Here is a 12,826-nt window from a genome sequence, read left to right as displayed (position 1 = left end):
AAAGTTGCAGAGAGGTCATGGCTCCCCTGAATTTTTGTTTATTGCCCATGACCTGTCTGTGACTTTTACTAAAAATAACCTTGACAAAATCTTAACCTTAATCATATCTTTTTGTGTTGTCTCTATGAGAAACTATTATTGCTCATTTACTGTAGTTCACAACTATTTGTGAACACAGTAGCTCTGGAAACACATCTTGACTGACATTTGACATGCCATAATTTTGTTTCTTTATCATTCCGGCTCTAATTCTGATAATGGTAGAAGACCAAATCTACACAGATTCCATTAAAACCAATTGCATTCAAATTCTTCTGCAGTGAGAGAGCTGGTTATGTTCAGTTTTCTATGTTCTTTTGAAGAATATTGGACTTCATTTAGACCGTTTACTTATATTGTTGGTAGTCTCAGTAATGTTGGTAGCTGTATTAAATGAATTTCATAGGAGTTTATATTCAACTTTGCATCAACACCTTACCTCAAGGTTATAGAATGGAGCTCCCAAGAACAACAAAAAACTGTTTTAAAGTAAGAAATGTAGTAAAAGTTTCTTTGTTTCCAAGGGATTCAAACTCCAGGCTTACCTGTAGCATTTGCTTTGGACTGTAAACTTTCTGTTTTTGAAATTGTATATTATTAGGATCTTCCAAATACTTTGTTTACTGCTTATCTACCTACTTATGTGAACCTATGGATAGAGAGCCCCCTTAGCTAATAGCCAAGTTTGCTCTGTTGTCATATACCCCCTTCCGTCTTTGCCAAGGTCTGTGAAATGAAAAAGGAATATTATTGTTTAATATCTATGATATGCTAAGGGGTCTCTTACAAGATATGTGAGGTTTTGCTGTAAAACAATTTGGGTTGTATTATCTTACTCCTTTCAGATTCAAGATGTGTGAAAGGAGTTTTTATAAGTAGGAACCACATTTTAAATTCATTCTACTGTTACTGAGAATTTGTACTAATCATAAACGGTTTCACTGTGTGTGTTAAGTGGATGAGAAACAAGAAGAGCACATTTCTGTAGAAAAGCTGGTAGAACAAAGAAGGCAAGTAACCATTTATGGTTCTTTTCCCAAGATTTTTCATTTTTAGGACAACAGTGTAAGAATCGGAGGTAAGGCTAACCACTAAAGATTGGGGTGAGAATTGGGAAGAGTTGTCACAGAAAATCTTATGGTAATAGAACCTGTTAGACTGAAATAGGGTGAGGGAGGAAAGGTGGTCCAGTGATTATGGACCTAGCCTGGGACTCCCTGCTCTGCCACAGACTTCCTTGGACAAGTCGTTTAGTCTTTCTGTGCCTCAGTTCCCCATCTGTAAAATGGGGAGAACACCACTGCTGTACCCCACAGGGATGTTGTGAGGATAAAGGCCAACAAATTCAGACTGAATAAGATTTGTTAAAACTTGTATGGAAACTTCATGTATGTTCATTATGATAAAATGACAAGATTTTTAAAAAGCATTGAAGCACTCAAATACTACGATAATGGGGGTCATATAAGTACCTTAGGTGCTGTGACAGACCCAGACCAGTGGGGTACAGGAGTCTGGTAGAAGGCAAATATACTGGCCACTGGATGAATAGTTTTCTGTTCCCTGAGTGACCAGAGCAGGGGCTGTGCTAGAGCAATCAGGAACCTGCTAGAACCAATTAAGACAGGCAAGCTAATTAAGACACCTGGAGCCAATTAAAAACATACTAGAATGAATTATGTCAGGCAGACTAATCAGGTCACCTGGTTTAAAGAGGACCTCCCATCAGTTAGTGGAGGGCATGAAAGAGTGAGAAGGCATGCTGCTGGAGGACTGAGGAGTACAAGCGTGATCAGGCTTCAGGAGGAGCATCCTGTGGTGAGGATAAAGAAGGTGGTGGGCGGAGGCCCTGGGGAAGTAGCCAGGGAGTTGTAGCTGTAACGCAGGTGTTATAGGAGACGTAGACAGCTGCTATCCACAGGGCCCTGGGCTGGAACCCGGTGTAGAGGGCGGGCCCAGGTTCCCCCCATTCCCCTAACTCCTGATCGGACACAGGAGGCATTGACCTGGTCTGTGAGCAACACCAGAAGGGAAGGGCTAATTTGAAAAGGGATCTGGCCTGTCCCCAACCCCCTACGTGGGACAACAGAGACTGTGGAAATTGTTCTCAATTTTCCCCATGCTGGCCAGTGCTGAGGTTAGCTGAGTATACAGCAGGTTTGAGCCTCTAGCAGAAGTGGCCAAACTGAGAGCTGCTGTAAACCTCTGAGGTGAGCAAATCCGCCAAAAAGCACAGGACCCACCAAGGTATAGGAGGAACTTTGTCACACTAGGTAGAAGAAAATAATACTGTTGTCTTTTTAAAAAGGCTTTGAAGATTGGAGGGTTTTCTCCATACAGTTGCATTTCTATCATTTATAGCTAGGAACATAATTTTAAAGCAATACTTCTGTGAGATTGGAGATGATGAGAAGAGAGCTGCATTTCCAGTCAATTTCCAGGGAGATTCTTATATCTACATCTCTTGTTTCATGCAAGAAATATGTTTCTTAGTTGATTTTTAGTGACAACTTCAGCCTTTTCTTCAGCAGCTTTAGCTCACTTGATAGTAGCAAGCAGAGCAGGGCAAATAGATTGGGATCTTAAAAGGTGACAAAGAGTTAGGCATCCAACTCCCATTGAAAGTTAGGGGAGTTGGATGCCTAACTCCCTTAGGTTCCTTTAAAAATCCCAGTTGTAATTTGTAGCATACAGAGGAATCTCATCCACTGCCTTTCTGTTGATAAATTGACCATCCAGCAGTTTAGGTCACGTGGTCAGTTTTTTCTAGGAATGTTTATGAAGTTTAAGGAAAATATCAAGAACTTGGATGTAAATCTAATCCCAAATATTAGAGTTGGCTTTGATCTCTTTTATCAACATGTTATCTTGATCTGTGGCACTTCTGTCATCTGAAGATGCAACTGGAAGCAAGCTGATCACAAGTTCATAAGACTTAGAATCAAAGATCTCTCTTCCATATTCAGGCCTAATATAGAGAGACCTAATATTCTATATTCAGACCTAAATCCTTCCTGCAGCAGTGAACTAAAGAGGAGATTATGATCAAGGGAAACCTTTGAATGTGTGGCTGAAAAGAAATTCAGAACTAAACTGAGCTACAATAATCTGTGGGGTACTGGCTACTACTGAGTATATTTGGTAGGAAAGAGGCTGTATTTCCCTATTGTTTTGGAAGCTAAATCCAAAGGAATGTGATGTGCTGTTTCCCAAAGCAAAAATTATGGAGCAGGCTACAGCTTGATGACTTGATGTATGCTATTAACTAGCAAATATCTGTTGGAGAAATACCTGTCTTTCTCACTTTCTCGCCCCCCTTTGGACCACTTGAATTTGGGCACATTTGAAAGATGACTCCTTTAAAACACTGTTTCAATATCCCAATCTTTGAATTAGGACAGAATTTTCATGGTTTTACGGAAGTGTTGTGAAGCTTAAATTTTTTTTAATGCTTGCAAAAGGTTCTTTCTTCCCTTTTCTTTATCACCATATTTGTCATCTAATTGTTTTTCATCTTGTCACCTTCAGTCTTTTTTTTGTTGCATGCTGTAGGGCTGAAGTGTAGAGCTTTTTTTACATTGAGGACTGATCTACACTAGAAAATTAGATCAGTTTAATTCACACTCCTGAGTGGCATAATTAAGCCAACCTAAGGCCTTGTCTACACTACACAGTTTTGTTGACAAAAGTCAGTTTTCGTCAACAGAACAGCGGAGATGTACATACTGCAATGCTCCTTTTGCCGACAAAATTCTCCTGCTTTGCCAACAAAATAAAGCATAGAACTTTTTTGGCAAAGATGTATTGACAAAGTCGGTGTAGACACTGCACTTGGTTATGTTGCTATAATTGGGCTCCAGGAGGTGTCCCACAGTGCCCATCCTGACCGCTCTGGTCAGCAGTTCAAACTCTGCTGCCCTGCACCCAGGAACCCAGACATCTGTCCTTCCCCCTTTTAAGGCCTGGGAATTTTTGAAATGTCACTTCCTGTTGGCTCGGTTTAGACACCTCACATTGCATCTTCCCAACTGACCACGGCGGCTCCAAACGCTTACCCACTGGGACTGCACAGCCTCCTCTCCCCACAGTGCTGTGCAGTCCCAGCTCCGCTCCAGCCATAGGAATTTTGATATTTATGGTCCAAATTCTCGTGACTTGTGTGATAAGGGCTATGAATGGGACATGCATCAGTGCCATGCTAAGATGAAGGAGCGGAGGCAGGCATACCAGAAGGCAAGGGAGGCAAACTGTCACTGCGCCAAAGACCTGCTGCTTCTGTAAGAAGCTGGATGCCATCCTTGACGGTGATCACACCTACACCACCAAGAACCCCATGGATACTTGGGCGGGGCTGGAAATGGTGGCAGACAGTAGACTCAATCCTAAAGACAAAGTCATGGGCGAGGAGGTTGAGTTGAAGAACTGTGGAGCACACAGCAGGATCATCCTATGATACAGCGAGTCAGGACCTCTTTTCTACTCCAGAAGGGTCTAGCCCTTCCCAGCAGTCTGTCTCTAGCGTGCATGATGAGGAGAGCTCTGGTAAGTGATCTTTTTGAGATGATGATGCTCAGTTATATGAGGCAGAGCTGTTTTTAGCTCTGAATATTCTAGAAGTGAGTGAAAGGATAGAAATGTACAACACTAGCTGTGTTTGCGTGTGCTTCACATTCCTCTGTGCAGCTAAGCAGTGCGGTGGAACTTTGTCTTAATGCACACCGAGATTTCACAGGAATCCTCCAGAGAGATCTCTAGGAAACTGGGAGGTACTTGCCAATTCTTTGCTGAAGATTCCTTGGCAGAGCTGCTTTGTTCCATCCCCCATTGTAGGGAACTTTCCTGTGCCAATCGGCAATCACTTGTGCAGGGACCAAAGCGGCACACAGGCAAGCAGCATAGGGACTGGGTCTGAAGCTGAACGCTTCACCTTTGCATCCGTGCTTACCTTCAGGAGTAAGATATCAACTTCACTGACCCCCACCTGTGGAAAATTATGGCAGAATTTACAATATTGTTCCTAGTTGCCTGCAGTGATCACCTTAAAAAACCACCTAGACCCTTACCCCATCTTGAATGCTCAACCCCGCATCCCTCCCTGGGCCAAACTCACCATGTTTAGGGTGTTTGCCAAGATGTGTGCTTGCCAAGGGACAGAGAGAAAGTGATTCATATGTTAAAGGAGGGGTATTTTACTAAACTGATTCAATGCTGTGTGTGAACTAACAGTCATGCTTCTGTGTGTTATTTCTTGTGCTTACGCAGAAGTGGCCTATAAGGGAACCCTCTACACATTGGTGGAGCACCTCTGCCAAATAAGGAAGCAACCAAGGCAGAACAAGGAGGACATGTTCTGAGAGGTGCTCCAATCCTCAGAGGCCAAAAAAAGAGCATGCGGGGACTGGGGAGAGACCTTGAAAGAAAAATTTAAAATAGCAAGGCAAGACAGAAAGGAGAGTGAGGAGTGCATTGTAAAGGGCCAGGAGTGGATGATAGACATGGTGGAGGAGCAAAAGGAGATGTTGAAGTCCATAATCAAGCTCCAGGCAGAAGACATGCATGCTCATGACCACCCGCAGCTGATACACAACTGCTTTCCTTGCCCTCCCCAAACTCCTTCCACAGATTCCTTGCAAATTCCCCAACGTCTCAGTATCCCATTCATTCCATCCCTTTGAACAGCTTCCAGAATGATAGTTGGACTTGCACACAGCTATGAGAGCCTACGCTGCCCTGCACTCCTATTTCTCTTCCCACCAAGTCTTTTGTGTGTGTGTGTGTGTATTTTAACTGGTATTTAATAAAAACAAATTCTCTAAAAGACAAGCAATCTCTATTTGTCTCCTACAAGTGGTGGTTAAAATGTAGCCCCCCCCCCCCCCCCTTAGGCCCCTCTAATAGACCTGGTATCTGGCTGCTCAAATTCAGCAGCCAGGTGATCTGCCTCCGTGCTCCACCCAAGGGAAAACTTTTCACCCTTAGCCTCACAAATATTATGGAGCATGCAGTAGGCTGCTATGACTGTGGGAGTATTTTCTCATTTAGATCTGATTCTGCCATAAAGGCAGTGCCAGCATGCTTGTAATCCGCCAAACGTATATTCTACTGTCATTCTGCACCTGCTCCACCTGTTGAAGTGCTCTTTGCTGCTGTCCAGGTTTCCTGTGTAAGATTTCATGAGCCATGGCTGTAAGGGGTACACCAGGTCTCTCAGGATCACTATAGGCATTTCAACATCCCCCACTAGAATCTTCTGGTCTGGAAAGGAAGTCTGTGCTTGTAGCTTTCTGTACAGGTGTTCCTGAAGATGCATGCACCTTCCCGGACCACCCTGTGTTGATGTCAGTGAAACGCCTACGGTGATCCACAAGTGCCTGAAATACCATAGAAAAGTATCCCTTTCTATTGATGTACTCTGTTGAAAGATGGTCCGGGGCCAAAATTGAAATATGCATGCCACCTGTTGTTCTGCTGCACTTAGGGAATTCCATTGCCACAAAGCTAGCCAATATTTCACACGCATGGCCAAGAGTCACAGTCCTTCATAGGAGGATGAGATTAATGGCTCTGCACACTTGCATTACCGCAGCCCCAATAGTTGACTTCCCGACTCCAAACTGTTTAGCAAATGACTGTAGTAGTCTGGAATCACCAGCTTCCACACAGCAATCGCCACGCACTTCTCCACCGAGAGAGCAGCTCTCATTTTGGACTCCTTGCGCCGCAGTGCTGGGGCAAGCTCTTCACACAGCTCCAGGAAGATGGCTTTCTGCATCTGAAAGTTCTGGAGCCACTGCCCATCATCCATACCTGCATAATGGTGTGATTCACCACTCACTTCAACAGTCTACTGTGTTGACAAAACTCTGAAGTGTAGACAAGGCCTAAGTTCCTGTCTAGGCAGAGCTATGTTGATGGAAGACTTCTTCTGTCAACCTAGCTACCACCTCTTGAGGAGGTATGTAGTGTCCACATGGTAGCGCTACAGCAGCGCAGCTGTGCTTCCATAGTATTTTAAGTGGAGACAAGCCCATAGTTGTTAGCAGTTGCAGTTAATTAGCATGGTTCCATGTGTGAAGTGCTTTTACACATCACTGAAGTGTAAATGCAGCTGATGCTCCTGGGTGTCTTGAAGTAATATGCTGATTTTACAAGGTCACAGACAAAGAACCATGAGGTCATGTCTACACTTCAAAATTATATCAACCTAACTTACGTTGGCATACAGCCACCACAGTTAATAAATTGCTTCTGTGTGTGCACACTTGGCTCCTTGTGTTGGCAGTGTTCCTCCTCACCAGGAGCACTTGTATCAATTGTATTGTCAGCATGGGGCATTGTGGGATGGCTCCTGAAAGCCAGCAACAGTTGACATAAGCATTTCAGTGTCTACACTGATACTTGCATTGATTTATTCACCGGGCAGCAGCTCCTCCGGATACTCCTCCAGAGGCAGAGGTTGAGACAGCTCAGTCCCTGGCTCGGGCCGGCAGCAGTGTCCGACTCCATCCCTGGGTCTCCCTCAACTGAGCTGGAGGCCCTGCCTCTTATACTTCCTGTTCCGCCCTCCACTTCTGACTCAAGGGGCAGGCTTGGCCTGGCTCCACCCACCGTGGGTTTCTCCTTGTAAGCGTCAGAGGGGGGCCACTCCACCTCACTACAATATTTAAAAAACAAACAAACAATAAACAGATTTTAAATCCATACTAAACATACCGGAAATCACCCATCTTCCATATGGGGAGTCTGGTAGGTAGACCAATGTCCCATTTAACAAGGGTTGGGCCCTCCCCTTGGACAGAGTCATGTCCATTTGCTGAAGCAAAATGAAGAGAATTGTTTAGTTTCAGTGACTCCCCTTAATCCATGGAGTACAACACAATCTTACATGAACCATTCATAAATTTAGTACAGTGGTCCCCAAAGATACTGCATGGGGTTGCAATGTTTGTCACAGTGAACATCTAGATAGCAATCTAGATAGACAAAAATTTCATTTTGCTTTCTTTCAAAGTAGATTACTCGTTACCATCGTGTCACTTTCAAGCCTACTTAAAAAAGGGAAAGTAGTATGCTGCACTTCTTAAAGGTGAAAGTATTTGTAATAGGCAGTTTGTAATCAATGTGTTTTAATTCTGAAATATTAGGAACGACTTCAAGTTTCCTAATTAATATGGCAGTCTTTTTAATCTTGGATGCCTTGATCATATACTTTGTAATCTGTCAGGGCAAAAATGTGTGACAGATTTAAAGTGAGGGATACAAGAGCAAGCAAAGATTTTAGGAATTAGCATGAAATATGGCATTGTCTTGGACTAAATACATTTTTCTACAGGTTGGTTAAGTAGTTTAACATTTCTGATGTAAATAATTTATCATAGGAGGAGGTAGAAATAGCATGTGATGTATATAACGTGGAGGTAAATTCAGGTATAAAATGAGGGATATCCCATCATAAATTTATGGTAGCACTCACAGTGTAATAGATGATGTCCATACATATGAATCTCTGGCCCAAAGAATTTACATTTTAAGGGCCTTATCCAGTATCATGAAAGTCAAGATTACCATAGATTTTGATAGGCATTGGATCATGCCCTATGAAAGAGGTAATAAAAAAGGTAAAATTGAGAGGGAAGGGCTAACTATTGATTATCTAAAACAAAATATTGTTTAGCTAGATAAACTATAGTTTATAACACCCTTGGGTGTTAGTCTTATTGCTGGTATTTCCCATGTTTGACTCTTTCAGAGTAGTGGGTGGAGGGAGGTATATGAGAAAAAGAAATTTTGCAACAATGTCTGGTTGACTTGTTAACATTAACTAATCCTGAGTTCTATCATCATAGGTTGGCAGACTTTATAAAATATTAACACTGTCATTCAATGTGTTTTTTGTATTTTGCTTTTCAATTTTGTACATTTTTAGATATGACTTTCTCACACTGATGACTTTCAGTGTATAACCCTCAGAATCTTTGTTTGACTGTAACTGATGTAAGACATCCCTACCATACTTAGTGTAGTGTTTTTCATTGTAGCTAGCAGTCTGGGGGTTTTAAGGTTGAATTAAGTGGAAGCTAACCTGGGATCATCAGAACAGTCTTCAAGCTGCTGTAGAACTTCATAGTAAGAGGGAGGTTTCTGGTGGACATTTGTGTGCTCAAGTTCATCACACATTCGTTACAATTGTCTAGACCAGGGATTGGCACCTTTGGCACGCGGCCCTCCAATGGGGGTTGCGGGAAGCGGCGCGGGCCGAGGGATGTGCTGGCCGCTGTTTCCCACAGCCCACGTTGGCCTGGAGCAGCGAACTGCAGCTAGTGGGAGCTGCGATCGGCCGAACCTGCGGACGCAGAAGGTAAACAAACCGGCCCGGCCCGCCAGGGGACTTACCCTGGAGGGCTGCGTGCCAAAGGTTACCGATACCTGGTCTAGACAACATAATACATCTTGTATCCGTATTATGAGGCAGTCACCTTTCACTGCACAAAAGAACACACAATACTGCAACAACTGAAATGCTTCCTTAAACAAAATGAAGTGTAGTGAGAGGATTTTGAAAATTCAGTTGGAAACGAGCCTGTCTGGATATTGATAACTATATAATTAAGTAGCTTCATCTGCGAAGATTGAGTAGAATCTTGCATGCAGACAATGACAGGAAAAAAATTCAGTTTCTTTCTCATCCAGATCTTCCTAGACTATCAGAATAGGAATTTAAATGAGCCAAGGTGTGAAAAAATGAGATGCAGGCAATAGGGGGAGTCAGAAAGGGAAATCTCTAGCTGAAGTGCTGGAGAGACAGATTTTAGTGACCATAAGGAAGACTGTGTCCAGTAATCTACATATAAAAGTGATATGTGATGAACAACTGCAGCTTTTATCCTCAGCCGCCTCCTTTCCCCCCCCATACATGTGTCACCTCATCACTTATCTCCCAGTGCAGCCCTTTTATTGTTGGTTAGAGCAGTCGTCTTTCATTACACTAATCAACCTGTGATATTAAAGGTCCCCTTCAGGAACTGCTTACGGGCATAGGAATAGTGCAGGCAAAAACAGATAATGTGAAGTACCTTGTCTGTATCTTTTACTTTCCAACAATATTTTCAATATCCAATTTCTTTATTCTGTTTTTCCAAGATGATAGTTATCAGAAATTCACTGCTTTACGGTGATATTCAAATTATTTTTTATTTAAAACTAATTGTCCTGTACCTTGATTTTTGTATTTACCCAAGTGTAGAAGGTAATTAATGTTTTTGCAAACAAACAATGAACAGCTGAAAAAATAGTTTAATGAACAATTTCACTAAAAATTAATACAATTACTCTGGATTCTGAAATTTTTACAGTACAAAACTTTAAATTAAGCATTATATACAGCACAATAATCTATTTTTCTTTTCAGTGGAGCATTAACAAACGTCGAGGTAACATTTTTATTTTGGCGTGGATTACATTTTTCTCTAACTCAACTTTGTTCTATGTCCAGGTCACAATAGTTAAACCAGACATGCACAAAATGGCAGATTTATACTATCCTCCTAGTTTTATATGAAAAATCCACAATGCTTAAGGCTAAAAATATGATTTGCCACCATCCTCTCTCACTGTTAGGCTTTTTTTTTCCTTTTAATATTTCTTGGCATCTCAAAACAAGTCACATGTGGTATCTCTCAGAGTAAGGCATCTGTTGTAAAAGGAGGAAAGGGTTTTTCCCCTTCTTCCCAAAGAAGAGACTGTGTTGAATGTCTTTGCATGAATAAGCCCAGAAGATGCTTTAGGATAAGTCCATTTGAGTTCTCTCTTGTTAAAATTATGTTATAGCAGTGTTCCAAGTGTTATTTGTCTTCCCATTACTTAATGGATTCTATTTTCGCATTTCTTCTGCTTCTAATTCATCTTGTTTACCTTTGTGTCATGAATGTTTGTTACTGGCCATACAGTGGCTGGGACTTGGTGGGTTTCTGGCCGTTGCATCTCAGTATTTATAACCCACCCCAGGAATAACAGTGCCATAATTCAAGTATGGTACTTTTCAGACAAAACAATTGACCAGTTTCCAGGGTGACTTTATGTTCTTCTTAGGCTTGTTGTATTTTATTTTCCCATTTGGGGCCCAATCTTGCTCCCAATGCAATCAATAGCAAAATTCCCATTGACTAAAATAGAAGCAGGATCAAGGCCCTTTAGTTTCTTAGATGTCGTCTCAGCCTCCCCAGATTCTGATTATTTCAAACATTGAGACCTAAGGAGTTTTTTCCCTTTCCAATACATTTAAAGCTAACTCCTGCCACCTGGTACACAGCTATAGAAATGGTGTGAAGCAGAGAGGCTGCTAAGCGGGGACTCAACAGATTGCTTCATGGTGCAGAGCTTCACTTCACAGTGATTCTCCTTGTGGGCAGGCTTGGAATAAGTGTGTGGTTTGTACAGCCTCCCTCACGATGGGCCTTGCTGGGGTGGGGGTGGAGGGGTGGTTCTGTAGGTGCTGCTGTAATATAAATAAACGATAAATATTGGGAATAGTGCCCTGATCATTGAGCCACAACTCTACTTGGAGATGGCTCGGTGTGACATAAGCACTACCACGGCCCATGTGCTCAGCTCGCAATCTCTAAGGGTTCACTGTGGCACCATCACCATAGTATCTGAACACTTAAAGCTGGACAGTAAGATCCCTTAAGAATTACAGGGAGTTTTCTTCTGCTCTTCTTTCCCAGTGAAAGAGGCTGTGTAAATAAGATATCATTTAATCTTCAATCATCATTTAGTTGTACTGGAAATGCTTTTAGTATAGAGGCTTGTCATAAATATAAAGGGAAGGGTAACCACCTTTCTGTATACAGTGCTATAAAATCCCTCCTGGCCAGAGGCAACATCCTGTTACCTGTAAAGGGTTAAGAAGCTCAGTTAACCTGGCGGGCACCTGACCCAAAGACCAATAAGGGAACAAGATACTTTCAAATCTGGAGGGGGAGGAGGAAAGGCTTTTGTTTGTGCTGTTTATTTACGTGTTGGCTCTCTTGGGACTGAGAGAGGCCAGACAGAAATCCATCTTCTCCAACCCATCCAAATCCAAGTCTCCAATATTGCAACCAGTATAGGTAAGCCAGGCAAGGGGGATTAGTTTATCTTTTGTTTTATGTGAATTTTCCCTGTGTTAAGAGGGAGGTTTATTCCTGTTTTCAGTAACTTTAAGGTTTTGCCCAGAGGGGGATCCTCTCTGTTTTGACTCGGAATACCCTGTAAAGTATTTTCCATCCTGATTTTAAAGAGGTGATTCTTTTACCTTTTCTTTAATTAAAGTTCTTCTTTTAAGAACCTGATTGATTTTTCATTGTTCTTAAGATCCAAGGGTTTGGGTCTGTGTTTACCTGTACAAATTGGTGAGGATTCTTATCAAGCCTTCCCCAGGAAAGGGGGTGTAGGGCTTGGGGGGATATTTTTGGGAAAGACGTCTCCAAGTGGGCTCTTTCCCTGTTCTTTGTTTAAAACGATTGGTGGTGGCAGCATACGGTTCAAGGACAAGGCAAAGTTTGTACCTTGGGGAAGTTTTTAACCTCAGCTGGTAACAATAAGCTTAGGGGGTCTTTCATGCAGGTCCCCACATCTGTACCCTAGAGTTCAGAGTCGGGAAGGAACCCTGACAAGGCTTTTGCAGCAAGCCCTACACATTTTTCTTGTAGATGCTTGGTTGTCATTTTGTTGTTAGTTTGACCTAGAAATGGGAGGCTGGAGGTGGGACAATAGTTGGGAGTCTTTTACCTAATGTTGGCTTTTTCAG

The 12,826-nt window shown here is 42.4% G+C and overlaps 1 protein-coding gene across 5 annotated transcripts in view; it reads left to right on the top strand.

The window, feature by feature from the left end:
• Positions 1-12,826, top strand: part of SCML2 (Scm polycomb group protein like 2) — a 150,269-nt gene that overhangs the window by 96,556 nt on the left and 40,887 nt on the right. The gene's annotated exons all lie outside the window — the stretch shown is intronic.

Source organism: Chelonia mydas, chromosome 1 (assembly GCF_015237465.2).
Source record: "Chelonia mydas isolate rCheMyd1 chromosome 1, rCheMyd1.pri.v2, whole genome shotgun sequence".
In the NCBI taxonomy this organism is placed as follows: Eukaryota; Metazoa; Chordata; order Testudines; family Cheloniidae; genus Chelonia; species Chelonia mydas.
The sequence above is the reverse complement of the archived record's forward strand: the minus strand, read 5'-3'. Positions and strand labels throughout refer to the sequence as shown.